Source organism: Arachis ipaensis, chromosome B3, assembly GCF_059453495.1.
Source record: "Arachis ipaensis isolate K30076 ecotype BB chromosome B3, ASM5945349v1, whole genome shotgun sequence".
NCBI lineage: Eukaryota > Viridiplantae > Streptophyta > Magnoliopsida > Fabales > Fabaceae > Arachis > Arachis ipaensis.
In genome coordinates this window covers 117625654-117640260 of record NC_142438.1, presented here as the reverse complement: position 1 = coordinate 117640260, position 14607 = coordinate 117625654, and the positions used below count along the sequence as shown (strand labels likewise).

Genomic DNA, 14607 nt, shown 5'->3' with positions numbered 1-14607 from the left:
ACCCTAAACCTAACAACAACTAACCAACACACATCTCTAAAATGAAAAAATAAAATTTACAACTAACCAAGATAAGATAGCAATAATAACAACTCAAATAAACAACAATAAACATAAATAACCTCAAATTGTATTAAAGAAAAATGGAAACTCAACTCGTGTTCCTAAACTAAAAATAGTAAAAAAATAAAACAATACACTAACAAAAAAAACCAGGTAATCTTAGATGGTAGGAGCTGATAATATAAACAATACTCAACTAAAACGGGATCAAAAACTAAAATTAGAGGGAAGTTAAATTAACACACCCGAAAACCCTAAAACAGGATGAAAACTTACTTGATCCGTGCTTCGAATGCTTCAGAAATTATTTTGTTCGGACCTAAAATGAGATTGAAATCGCCAAAAAAGTGTTCGTTCAGGCGAGTCACATGCCAGGGGTCATGCGTATGCGCCTATGATGCGTACGCACGGATTGAGGATGAAGCGTACGCACCAGTTGGAGAATTTACAGTATTTATTTTGTCATGAATCATCCATATTTGCATATTTTTTCTCTAACTTCCTAAGCCATCATAACCTTCTAATACTTATATCACTTAAACAAACATATCAATGTATCGAATGGAATAAAAGTGAATTAAATTTGTCAATTTTAAGCATGAAACGTATTTTCTTTTTAAAAAATTAGCCACAATTAGAAGGCAATTTACAAAAGCATGCAATCTTAATGAATAAGTGCAACGTAAGTTGTTAAAATTTCCTCTTCTCAGATAAAAATTCATCATAGAATTACGGATTTACAAGCATGTTCTTAGTCTCAGCCACTCAGGCCAGTTCATGATGAACCCATTGTGTTTTGTTTTCTTTAGAGTAGTTTTTCAAAATGGAATGCTCGTGATCTCTAATTTTTCATATATTTCTGTTGTTAAACATTAGTTTACTTTTCAACTAACTACAGTGCAAAATATTGTATACAGTCATGCAATCACATCTGTTCTTTTAAATGACATTCACGTGATCACTTTAAAAATTAGTTTTTTCCTCCGGTAGTACTACGTAATTAATTGCACGTGCAAAACAACTATATACAGATCAAAATTAGCTTCTATTAAATATATCATAAAAATTTTGTATGAATATGCCTTTTAATTTCAAATATGCCTAAAAGAATTTTTTATTATTCTATATCCAAACTTCTCCATTCGAGCATGTACTATAATAACAATTTTAGGCTACAAACATAAATACTGTAATTATTACTCTATCATTACAATTTTTTGTCTACGTTAACATTTGGTAGCAATAAATATTTTTTTATTACAATTTTTTAGTAACTTCTTTGTCTTTAAATTTTTGGTTGGGTATAGTGTATAGATATTTTTAAATAAATTTTTTTATAAATCAAAATTTTATAAAAAATAAATTAATATTCATAATTTAAATTATGTAACCAAATTCATCAAGATAATGTTTAAGCATACACATTTAGTATTTATTCATACATACATGATTTTTCATTTATATTATATCTTAACAACAGTATATTTTTATAATACTGTGCATAATAATGTGTTCATATAATATTTAATAAAATATATCATTTGCAATTTTATAAGACAAGAATCATTTTTTGTGGACGTATTATATATTTTGGTGTTTTTAGATATCCAAATAAATATAAAACAAATCAAACTTTATTATTTGATTCACTTTTATAGTATTTTTATTTTAATTTAAAATGATTCATTAAATTCTGCATATGGATTATGCTAATTGGATGAAAGCCCAAACTTAGAAAGGATTAGTAGAGGCAGCGAGGTCCTATTTTATTTTTTCTGTGAATAATTATAATTGGAGTGATGTTTGGGTTTCTTGGATATTGAATAAAAATAATGTTAATATATGCTATATTTTTTGGCCTATGACAAAAAAAATACGTTTTTGTCCAACAACGAAAAAAGGGCCAAGGCTTGGGCCCTTAATTACCCAAAATTAATTACTCATTATAACATTTAGTTATACAACCTAATTATAACTCTTCTCACGTGATTCTATAAATTTTTCCTGCAATCTCTCTAAAACCCTGAACAATTTGTCCCCTACCTATACCTCCTGGCACCTGTCATCACCATAGCTTGCCACCAATTATCTACACATGTAAATACTAAATTAATATCTATACTACTTGCCTATATATATATATATAGAAAGCATGTAAACCACATTCGGGTTGCTTTCTTTCCTTATTTATATATGTGTGTGTATATATATATATATAATGGTATCCTAAATTAATATTCTAATTTCCGATTTTAACAGGACACGTGTCACAACTCCCGCTCATGTTAGGTTAGTGAATTCTTTTTTTCAACGTCCGTATTTCATTCTCAATTTTCAACTCCGGTATTTTACCGGTCTTAAATTTCATGAATCCATCTACCCAATTCATCCTTTTGAGTGTTGACAATTCAATGATTTTTGCTGCTGCCATTTATTGCCGACATCAGTCCATTTCTTAGTTGTTGTCCATATTCTTGCTCTCATGGTATCCATTAGTAAGTGTCGAAGAGTTTATACAATTTTTTATTTGTTAGCAAACTAATAAACTATGAAGCACAATAAAATTTATCTACTAATGTATAATGTATATCCATTAATGTATTGGGTATTACATGTCTATTACATGTTATATTATTAGCTATTACATATCTTTATGTATTTATTTATATTTATACTGGTATTTATTTTCTATTGTCTTTGAATGTATTAATCTATGTATGTATCTATGTATTAAGCTACCTATCTGTACTGTATAACTATGTCTTTATGCATCTATTTATTAATTATTTATTTATTCATTAATTTATTTATGTATTTGCTGATTTTTTATTTATATATTATCTATTGTTTATGCATTTGTTTCTGCATTTAAGGAGAGCAACACCCACGGTGTAGAAAATCACACCAACTAACGAAATCATTATCCTGTTTACAGAGCATTTCCTCATTCCTCGCTAGCATAGAATCTCAGCACCGATTTGGAATGTCCCGAGCAACAGTTAAGGAGGCTGATCATGCCTTCCGCGGTGGACATTGCAGGGATGAAGTCAATTTGAACATCTCTGCACTGCCAACGGATCTGATTTTGAAGATATTTCTTCGTTCTGACGGAAAAATCATAGGAAGAGGGAGGTGTATGTCGCGTGATTAGTACAATATATTGAACCGGACGGATAATATGGTAACTCATTTCAAATCGGCCGGGGGGGGGGAAGGCGGTGGTTCTTCACTTGGACAACCCCCTAAAAGAGGCTGACTGTGGGCGACTTTCTATGTTCGTGCTTGAAACTCATGTCGCCGTTCCGATTGCTGCTCCTCTTGACTGGACGTGGTTTTCCATGGTGGGTACAGACGCTGCCAAGGTATGTGCAAGATACTCAATGGATGGTCGTTCGAGTTCATTGATCACTTGGAACTCGTTCGGTTCCTAGAGGTCTGTTATTCCTGATCCGGGGTCTGACGGTTACCACTTCAACCACCGTGATGAATGGTCTGCTTATGCCTTTCTCAGCATGGTGGGTTGTGATGATTACAAGATTCTCAGCCTCACGAAGCATCACTTGACAACTCCTGGTTACGACATGCAGATGTATCTCTCGAGTGCGGGTTAGTGGAGTCCCGTTGCGCGGACCCCGCCAATGATTGATAGACTAAGCAGTGGGTATGCCGTGGCCAACAACTGTGTGTTTTGGGTCAATAGTGAAGGTAGATTAAGGAAGAAACCGGTCTCTATGGTTCAGTACGCAACGGTGGAGTCTGCGTGGGATGAGATAGAAATAAACGCAACCGCATGTGTTGATCATCCCACGTTGATTTCCCACCACGATCATGTGGATTTCGTTACCTATGAGCAGTCCGCTTTAAGGTTCGGAGTACATGTGATGACCATCAACCTTGGACCTGTAGGCACAATGGAGTGGGGTTGGCATCTCTTTATTGGCGATCCTAACCTTACCGAAACACCGTCTGTTAAGTTTGGTCGCGACCTCCTCCGGATCAGCCATTCTATCTGTGATTTCGACACTGTTCAGTTGTCGCTTGATGCGGTCATTTCGGAGGCCCAGTTCCACTCTATTGGTCTGACTGACGGCGTTGCGAGGTTCATTGGGCGCGTGACAAGGCCTGGAGTTGTTTGCATCAAGGGGTGCATGGGGTTTTCTCTAGAAGTCTGAATATTGCTGAATAACGTGTTGTTGTTTCCGCGTTGTATTTTGCGCTTTGCTTTGTTAAGATTTCTGTATGCACTTTGTGAACAAATTAATGGTTTCCCATTTGTAATATTTAATTGTGGCCCCTGATTTGATTGCATGCTATCCTCGGGGGCTGATTAGTTCGCTATGATTCTGATCTTCATCTCCATGTCTTTGGATCTATCAATGTTTAATGTGTTATTTATATTTTATAAACCCCACTGTATATCCCGCGATTATTATGTAATGTATTGTGTAGTTTATATTAGTGAGGCCGAATCTGGATTTGGTGATAACGAAAATGGCTGGTTTGGCCAGGCAGCTTGTGTTGCGGTTCATTTTTTCCTCTCTTTGCAACTTATCATATTTTAGTCCCAGCCGGGCTATGTTGCTTTGGACTAGCATTTTGTTCTGGCCATTCTATTAGGAAGATATTAATTCATGCATCATTTTATTTTCAAGCATTGCCGGCCTTTTATCCTGACATGGGCCCAATCTGTTCTCTTTGTAACTATGGATTAGGTGAGCATTGGCCCACTGTGATGTTTTGACCTTATCCTCGTGCATCCATCCTTCTTTCCCCTCCAAACCCTTGATTCCGCCGTCACTCCCTTCACTTAGGCGGGCACAGCAAGGCATGTGAGGGATCGTTTTGCCGGTCCTTCTTTTAGCCGTTATTGTGGATCTTGCTCCTCACCATGTCCAGCACGCTATCTGTTCCATATTACCTCGGTAATTCGTTATTCATCTATTCTTTTTGTTATGTACTTTATGTTTTTTTTATCACAATGATTTCACAAATAAAACCTCCTCAGATGCTTATCATGCTATGATGTACCATAAAGTGCGTCCTCCAACCTTATGTATGTAACATTGTTTTGTATTAACTTTTCCAAGACGATCCCATTCGTTGAATCTGAATAATTTCTTTGACCACAAGTTTAGACACCCTTGGCTTTTGAGCTACCTGTGGTCCGCTGCAGCTCCGACATTTATGCGGCAAGGTACATTTCAGGAATTTCGAGGATATACGATTTGTTGGCACATTTTTGGTTGACTTTGGACTCCTCCCTGCGCAGGTAATTTTTCATTTGTTCTTTTTGGTTATAATGGTAATAGTAATAATACCTTCAAATAATAGTCATCCTCACTGTTTTCGTCTATTTCGTTGTTTAGTATTTATATGCAGAATACATTTTAATGTGCGATGTTGTTATTCTTTGCTAATCTGATTTTGTGTGATTAACTTTAGCTATTAAGGATTACTGATGATCTTTAAATTGGTGAAGAAGCTATTAAATTTTATCAAGCCATGTCTTTTAATCTGCTACAATCCTCCCTAATCTAACCCTAGCTACCTAACTTTTGCTGTTCAAGTTTAGCGATGATCTCTACGCTGAATAACAACCGATTAGATGCAATAAAGCAACGCCTTTAATCGTGCTCCCCTAATTTTTGTCTGCCAAATTAATTCTTGTGTTTTCTACGGCCATGCCTATATGTTAGACCAGCATTTAGATTGCACAAACATATTTCGTTGTTTAGTATTTATATGCAAAATTTATTTTAATGTGCGCCGCTGCTATGCCCTGCTACTTTGATTTTGGGTGACTAACTTTAGCTATTAAGGATTACTGATGATATTTAAATTGGTAAACAAGATATTAAGTCTTATCAAGCCATTCCTTTTAATATGTTGTTGTCCCTCGCTAATCTAACCTTGGCTACCCAACTTTTTCTATTCAAGTTTAGTGATGATCATTAAATTGGTAAACAACCAATTAGATACAATCAAGCAACGCCTTTAATTGTGCTTCCCCTAATTTTTGTCTGTCAAATTAATTCTTGTGTGATCTACTGCCATGCCTATCTATTAGACCAGCATTTAGATTGCACATACATATACATATACACTTTTGAAATCTTTCGCAGTGTTCATTTTTTACTATAACGTTCCGGTTTCTTTTTTGCTTGGTTCCCATGTATCCCTCCATGTATCGTATATCCCCCGGACTTCCCCATTCAGCTTTTCTTACCCTCCATTTCATTCTTCTTAGTGAATCAATGCAATTAATTACTTTAGTTGTGTTCCAGTCTTTCTCATTCGTCCTGTTCAACCCCTGTGACTCTCTGGTGACAAGACATTTTTCTACTTGGAGTAATTGAACTTCAGTTTATATCCTTGCTTCAAAATTTACTGTGAATTTCATTTAATGGTACTCTATCTTCTTTCAGTCATACTTATGTATGGAGTAATTAAACTAAGTAATTATCACTGTTATTTTTAGACTTCACCCTACTTGTTTGCTGACTAATTTCAACCAATGAGTTGCATTTATTGATTACCTGTCTACTATTCATTTTCATCGGGCTTTCTTCGAGAGGCGGGAACTTTTTCTTCTTCAATTTTTTTTCACTTTGGTTAAGGACTGCGTATAAAGTGCTTCGTATAGTCTCCGTAATTAATTATGCACCATCGAGATGAATTCTTTTTTTGCTTTTCTTATAAATTTGACCTCTTTTTTTAGGATATATCATTGTCATTAGACTATACAGTATATATTATATTATATACGTATTATATTATCGTCATTATCATGATTATTGATCGTTGTATTACATGCTAAATATTCGAGCTGGGTTATCTGCTAAGCCGTTTGATCATCACATCAACTGAGATTCTATGCATTGTGCTTCGGGGGGCCCAAATTTTATTAATGACCACCACTTGGTTCCTTAGATCCTTGAACAGCATCAGCTTAATATTTTTTTGGTCACTAGGTCAAATTCTAATAACTTTGCTTTGTCATTTTAGTCGGTTAATATGTCCCACTATCAATTACTTCAGTGTTTAATTTACCTTACCCAATTTATTCTCATAAATATAATCCCAGTGTTCACATTTCTATTAGTCACGTCACTTAGGAAGTATTTTTGTTATTATATCTTCAATATTTATTCATGTCAATCCTTTAAGCTATCTAATCCAATCTCTTCTTTGGTATTCGGGTCAGGGTGGCCCAAACAATATACCTGACCACGGCTTCGATTCCCTATATGTTATAACAATACCAATAACTATGACACCATCTGCGCAATTGGTTTATTCAGTGGTTAGATAATATAATTGTCATTATTATTGTATTATTCAAATATTTTTTTTAAATCATTATTTTTATCTCTCACATATTTTGAACAATTACAACAACAATTATTATTATTATTTATACTATAACATTTATTTTTGATAGGCACGGATTACTTTTTATCATAAATATTTTAATTTAGGCTATCTAATCAGGGGTCTTCTTTGCTATCCAGGCGAGGGTGGCCCAAATAATATACCTCACCAGGGTCTCGATTCCCTGTATGCTATAAGAATAACATTAATTATTACTGGATTTACTCAATTGATTTCTTCGTTGGTTACATAATATAATTGTCATTATTATTGTATTCTCCAATTATTGTTTATGAATTTTTTATTTTATCTCTCACTCTTTAATCAATTACAACAATGATTTTATTATTATTATTAATATTATTAATATAACATTAATATCTTTTTAGGCACCGCTTACTCTTTATTATAAAATATAAAATATAAATAAATTATAAATAAATATAAATATGTGAATAGGTCTTTCATAACCCTGCCCATATCCATAAGCATATCTCACACACACACACACACACACACACACACACACACACACATATATATATATTCTCGGTCTACCCTACATCAATAACTCAATCCACCACATTCCACACCTTCCCAACCACTCTCCACCATTCCGCTGTTTCCCTGGACTTTGGTTTTTTATTAGCCATGCGGTCACTATCTGAAACGTTGTAAAAGTTTATTTACGGTTTGATGGACCATGGGTAAGTGAGCAATATGCATCTTGCTTTCTATTTATATTCAGACACACATACCTATATGTTCCTTTTGTAGCGTTTTCTGTAGACAATCTTACCCAATATGAGAGATTCTTGTCTGTACATAGCATCTTATATTGTTGATCTTTTTGTGAAGTATGTGTCTTTGTCCATCTGCTGACCCAAGCGACAATGGTGATCCCAATCCTGATTTTTATAGGCTTCTATTCCTTACATTGGATCTCGTGGCCGTACGTTTCCTTTTGCCTCAAAACCTCACTTATTCATATATTCTATCTATTTAATATACTCTAATTCTAACATAAAAATAATCATCTGAAACGTTATCTTTTATGGCACTCACACCTCCATCCTTTTTTCCTTTGGCTAAATGGCTGCATGCCATATTTTCATCGGTTCTTTTAATCTATCACATACATTTATATTCAAATTTATCTATGTATATAGCACATTATTTACATGATATATATTGTGTCCATATATATGAGTTGAAAAGTTTTTTATTATAGAAATATTTAACATATTAACATATAACATATTTAGTATATTTAATATATTGTCTCCATATACATGAGTTGAAAAGTTCTGGATAATAGAAATATATATTTACATATTTGTATATTTATATTTATTTATATATTTATATATGGGGAGACTGCCAGAAACCCAAGAGGTCTTCATGCACGTACGTATACTTAGCTATTCTAATTTTTTTCTTATGCCAATGTCGGTGTTTGACATATATATACATATATATAAAGTTTTTTTTAAGTTTGTCTCTCCTCTCTCTATATGTTTTTCAGAGACGAGTTTCAGTCCCCGATCTGTTTTAACGCGCTTTTCGTCATGAACTCGGTGATTTCATGATGTTTAAGGACAACCATGGGAATGAGTTACGCGTCATGTTAGACAAGGTTGGTAACAATGCATTTTTTTTCAAGGGATTTCATTTCATAGTTGCCGCGTACAACATAAAACATGGGGCTTGGATGCGTGCCTATTATGAAGGTGATGGCACCCTATGCACCTCTATAAGGAACTTTGACGGATCTCGCATTGTGTATCCAAAGTCACATTCTCGAAGTAGCTTCACTGCTCCAGCAGTCAGTAGGGTTAATCTTCACCGAGCAGGCGTCCTGTCTTGTGATGTGATCCATACGGGCAACGTCATACCTCCATTTTCCATTGAATACACTCCTCCAACTTCTCCTGTTCGTGGCAACGCCTTCGGTAGTCCACAATATTCAACCAACAGCCTAGGTTGTCCTGTGTATTTTGCCTCGACTTTTTCATAAGCTAATCTGGTGGGACAAGTTGACCTCAGTTCGCAGAGGCAATCGCTTAGTCCGCCCCTTGTAGGAGGTAACGGCCAAATTTTTTAATATTAACCAATGGTGTTGGGGTTTTCTCTCTTCCATAAATTTTTTATTTTTTTTCTTAAATCGGTTCAATGGGTATCTAAGCATTAGAAGTTTCTGATAATATTTTTGGCTACAGATGCTGGCGGCTTCTCCAAGTGGATTTGTCGTTAGATTTGTTTTCGATGTTGCCTTGCGACCGAGGATGCTCCTACTCATTCCTAATCCAACTTTCAAGTTTAAACTCAACTCTTCACTGTTTCTTCATTCGTGCTTTGGCATGTCGTTGATCCTATTTTGTTTCTTTTCTTTTGTTAATTTATCCCCGGACGTGTGGGCCAGTGCATTTTAAACCTTTGTCGTTCCAATCAGGCTTATGGATAACTATGCTTTGTGTTTTATAATTTCTTATATATGTATCTAATCTTTCTAATATATATTATATTATATTATTTATAATTATAATACACTGTGCTATATAAATTAGTATCGTAAGTATCGTATTAGTTTCATGTGCACCTATATTACGTCAACCATCTCGATGCTTATAATCATAAATTAATATGCATGGATAATAGTATTCATATAAATCATTGTGGAAATTGTAGAAATATATTTAATAATACGAATAATGTACGCTCCTGATTTCATTATTAAATCAGCTTACGTGGCTTGAGGATACATTGATTGATATTCATTGATAATTGATGTTGATATTGTTAATTGATAAATCATAATTTATAACTTACATTAACATACATTACAACGAAGCTAATATTATAATCGTGATATACTTTTTTATACTATTCTCTATTTTCTATACATATATATGTATGTATACATATATACATATACTATATACTATATATTTTATTTCCAAATAACTCCTACTATTACTTGGCTATATTACTATTACTATTTTAGTATATTACTATTATATATATATATATATATATATAACACTATACACCATACACCATTCTGATCTCTTCAACACTTAAATTAATTTTATTACCTATACATCTTAACAATTGTTTCCATTCAATTAATGCATCTACTACTTTGACTTTGCTGTTATCCTCTCCCATTCCCTTTAACTAAAAAAAGAGAACTATCCAATTCCTTCTCGCTTCAAATTGGTTTCTTCATCCGTTAGCCATTCTAGCTCATTTGCTACCATGCTGGATATATTTTAGCAAGAGGCGAGTTGGTTAACTATTTTTTTTGCATGTTAAAGCTTTTGTTGTGGTTATCATCGGCCAAGCAATCTGATTTTGTTTTGTTCCCGGTCCTTTCCATCATTTTTTCCATGAGATTGGTGGTTCTTTTAGTATAGTTACTTGCCCAGCCTCCCACAAACATCGTTTCAGTCTTGCTGGGTTACTTCTGCTTGCCTGCTTGATATTGGGTATGTTGGTAATCTCTACCTTTGTTTTGGCTAAATTCATTCGATCATTTTCTTTGTTGTTTGTGACTGGCACTATTTTGCTGGCTAATGGTGTCATTGCACTTTCTGCTGCGGCCTGTTTTGTGTTTCAGGAAACATGTCTAATTTATTCCTCTCAGTAGTTGCACGTAGATGCATTTTTTTGTGTGGACTCCTGCTTGGTGCATCTTTTTCTTCCGTCACATAAGCGTATGATGCACAAATTATGATATGTGATTGATGTAAACATTATTGTAGTAACAAAAATTTTACTTTCAGGCCACGGTTGCTCTTCCCCGAATTTTTTACGGTGAATTTTGGTCTAAATTGCCAGATGAGGTTAGATTTGTCGATTTTTTCAGCCGTCAGTTCACCATGCTGCTCCACAAGACTCCCTCTCTTTGCCTAATAGTGGGAGGGTTTCCTTAGTTAATTAATACCTTTACCATTAAGGGAAGAAGCTGGTTTTTTATGGCCTATGTCGGTCATGCCAAGTTCGTTATTTTTCATGTGCTAGATGCGAATGCGCGTTTTCCAACTTCCGGAGTTTCCTCGGACGACCTTTTTGCTCTAGATGAACAATTCAAAAATATTTATAGCAAATTTTCTACTTATTCTGTTCCCCCTTTGCCTGATGATGAGGATTTCTTGCTACCAGATTCAATCCACTTGAATTTGTCTTCAGCAATATATCCCAAGGGTGATACATACACCATCCAGATCGCATCAACTATACAAAATTTGTCCCATCCTTTCGTTACTTCTGAAAATGTATTTGACTTTTGTTACTGCTTTTGTTGCAAAACATCTTTACTATTGCGCCTTTGCTTCAATGTTTGGTCATTATTCACTTGCCTACCCTGGGGCACTTCATAGCTTGCTACCAAACCGTGAGACCGTTGTTGTCGACAAAATGATTTCAAAATACCAAGCTGACAAGTATATTCTGGTAAGGATTTAATCAGTCGATCCTTGTTTCCGTGTTTGGTTTATGTGGGTTTCCGTCCTCCATGTTTACATCTATGTAGTCACCAAAATCTTAATCTTAGATCATTTTCTCTCATTTGTTTTGTAGACCCTCCCGATCAGTTTTGTTCAAAGGGCTTTTGGGATTAGACCTGATCAAGTCGACGTTGTCGATGATGCTGGTGTGTGTTACAAGGTCGATGTTTGCTCCAAGCCAAGTCGGCCCCGAGAGTGCTATTTTGGTAGGGGTTGGAGGCCTTTTAGTCAGCACCACATGCTGTAAACGGGAAGCGCCATTAGGCTAATGGTTTATTCCCTCAAGAATTGGCGTATGCATTGTCATGTCCTATGTATTTGATGCTTTGTTCCCTGAAGCTGAAAAGTGTGCTCCCACATGGTGTTTCAGCAATGTGTGATATTCCTTTTCATATGTGCTCCTGGTTAACTCATTAACTTAGACAATTTTAGATTTATTGACCGAATATAGGTAAGAAAAATTTTAATTATATCTAGTCAAAAGTACTTTCGTTCTTTAATATACTCTTGGACAATGTTATCTATATAAAGGATGTGATTCTGCTGTGTTAATGATGGGACAAATTTGTTATTTTGTTACTCCTTCATAAAATAACCATCGTGTTATATCTGTATATAGCCTTTAGGGTCACACTATTACACTTTTTGGTTTATCAGAGATGCCTGCCCATTATGGTTTCGGAAAAATTAGGTCTATAACACTCTTGACATCTTGTGATTCCTTTAAGTAATATTATATCCATTTTGCACTGAAGAAATTTTTTTTTCATTAATTCACCCATTAACCAAAGTTTTATTCTTTTTATATTAACGATTGCCTTCAAAAAACCATTTAACGTAATATTTTTTTATTCATTAGATTCCTTTTTATACACCATTCCATAGTTATTATTTTTTCTTCTTAAAAACCTTTCAACAATTTGTAAATTATTAACTTATAACTTGAAAAATTATGTTTTTTTATATGGTTACTTTTGTGGTTTGTATGTATTATTGTTACATGAGATGAAAAAGCCTTCCTCATTATTTCTTCCCATTATAGCATCTATACATTAATTTTTCTATACATTAAAAGTGGTCAGACCTTTTATTTCATTATTATAATAACGTTTTTGGATATCATCGAACGAGTTGTATAATGGTCGAAAAAAATCCACACCATTTGGCTTAATCTTAGTTTATCAAATATTTCTTTCTTATAATTCTATCCACAAGTTGTTATTGTCATTAGTATTTAATTCCCGTGTTGCCACATGGGTCAGGCATTTTCGACTAACTCACTAAGTTTTCAGCCCATGCTCCCTTTCACCTAGAAAAGTGAAGTGCTTTTTCGTTGTGACCTTTGCTCTCTCTAGATTAATTCATTTCATCTTTGGCCTATTACCTCAGCCTTATAATCGAGAATATCTTTGGAGTCTTTTGTTGGATTTTGTTAAACAATACACTTTATGCGAAAAACCTAAGGCTATCGTTTAAGGACATTCACACAAATTCCCATTCGCGACCATTCCAACTCAATGTCAAGTCTATCTGGTCAGTCTGCATTTATCGCTCTGAGCCGGTACCTGCTTCGCTGATTCCTACATTCAATGTATTTATCGGTGGATTTTGACCGCCATCTCCCAATTCTGCAAGGTTTGCCCTCACCTCACCTGCTTAACCTACTATCTGACTCCTTGCTCAGTCCAACGAAAATATCAAACACGAGCTTTGATTATTGCTTGGCGTTACCCCTTTCCCATAAGGTCCTCAGACCCAAACTTATTTAATAGCTATTTAATTATTTAATTGTTAATTACTTAATTATTTAAATTAATTCTTTATTTGTTATTTTATTTAATATTTAATTGATTAGTTATTAGTTATTTAATTAGTACTTGGTTATATTAGTTATAGTTATAGTTATAGTTATGGTTCTGCACAATGCATGTGAATATATTTATTTTGGCCTTGAATCCGCTTCAACATGGTTATCAAGATGGAGAGTCTATTAGTATATATGCGTATATGCGTATTAATAACACCCATATTATAATAACAACCATCTAATCTAATCTAATCTAATAGAATATAAAATATAGTATAATATTTTAATATTTCACATAGTATAATAGTATAATGATATAATATTTCACATATACTAAATAATATTTGTAATATCTCTCAAATATATTAAGATCTCATATATCTCATATATATCTAAATATTTAATATTGATATAATATACAATATATACAAATATAAATATACACTATGTTACAATATATAACATATAATAATATAATAATATAATTATAAATATCAATAATATAATAATAATAATAAAATACAATACAATTCAATATAAATAATTGCTCGGTCAAATTAGATGGCTACCGTTCAAATTGTATCTCAAGTAAGGGTTTCAACTTTTATATTGATGGGTTTATTGATTGATGGGTTTATTTAAATTCTAACTTTATATTCAAATTTAATTTAAATTTAAATTTAAATTTAAATTAACATTTAAATGTTGTCTCAGCAGCGTCAGCCGGTCCAGACCGCAATCCGGTTTCTAGTATGGTAAATTACCCTTGGTTAATGCTGGGACCTGGTGCCCTATAAATTCATCTCTTCCTTTCAACATGCTTGCACACTCACTTGCTCTGCATCTTCTATACTAGTG

General features: G+C 33.9%; 1 long non-coding RNA gene and 2 pseudogenes across 1 annotated transcript; all 3 read left to right on the top strand.

The window, feature by feature from the left end:
- The first annotated feature begins 3046 nt into the window (after positions 1–3046).
- LOC148572196 (uncharacterized) lies at positions 3047–4235 on the top strand (annotated as a pseudogene).
- A 609-nt stretch (positions 4236–4844) lies between these two features.
- LOC110270274 (uncharacterized) lies at positions 4845–9874 on the top strand. The gene is made up of 4 exons (XR_002359626.2): positions 4845–4985; positions 5199–5332; positions 8960–9518; positions 9654–9874. It is a non-coding gene; the product is annotated as an uncharacterized LOC110270274 (long non-coding RNA).
- A 1441-nt stretch (positions 9875–11315) lies between these two features.
- LOC148572195 (uncharacterized) lies at positions 11316–14546 on the top strand (annotated as a pseudogene).
- The last annotated feature ends 61 nt before the right edge of the window (positions 14547–14607 follow it).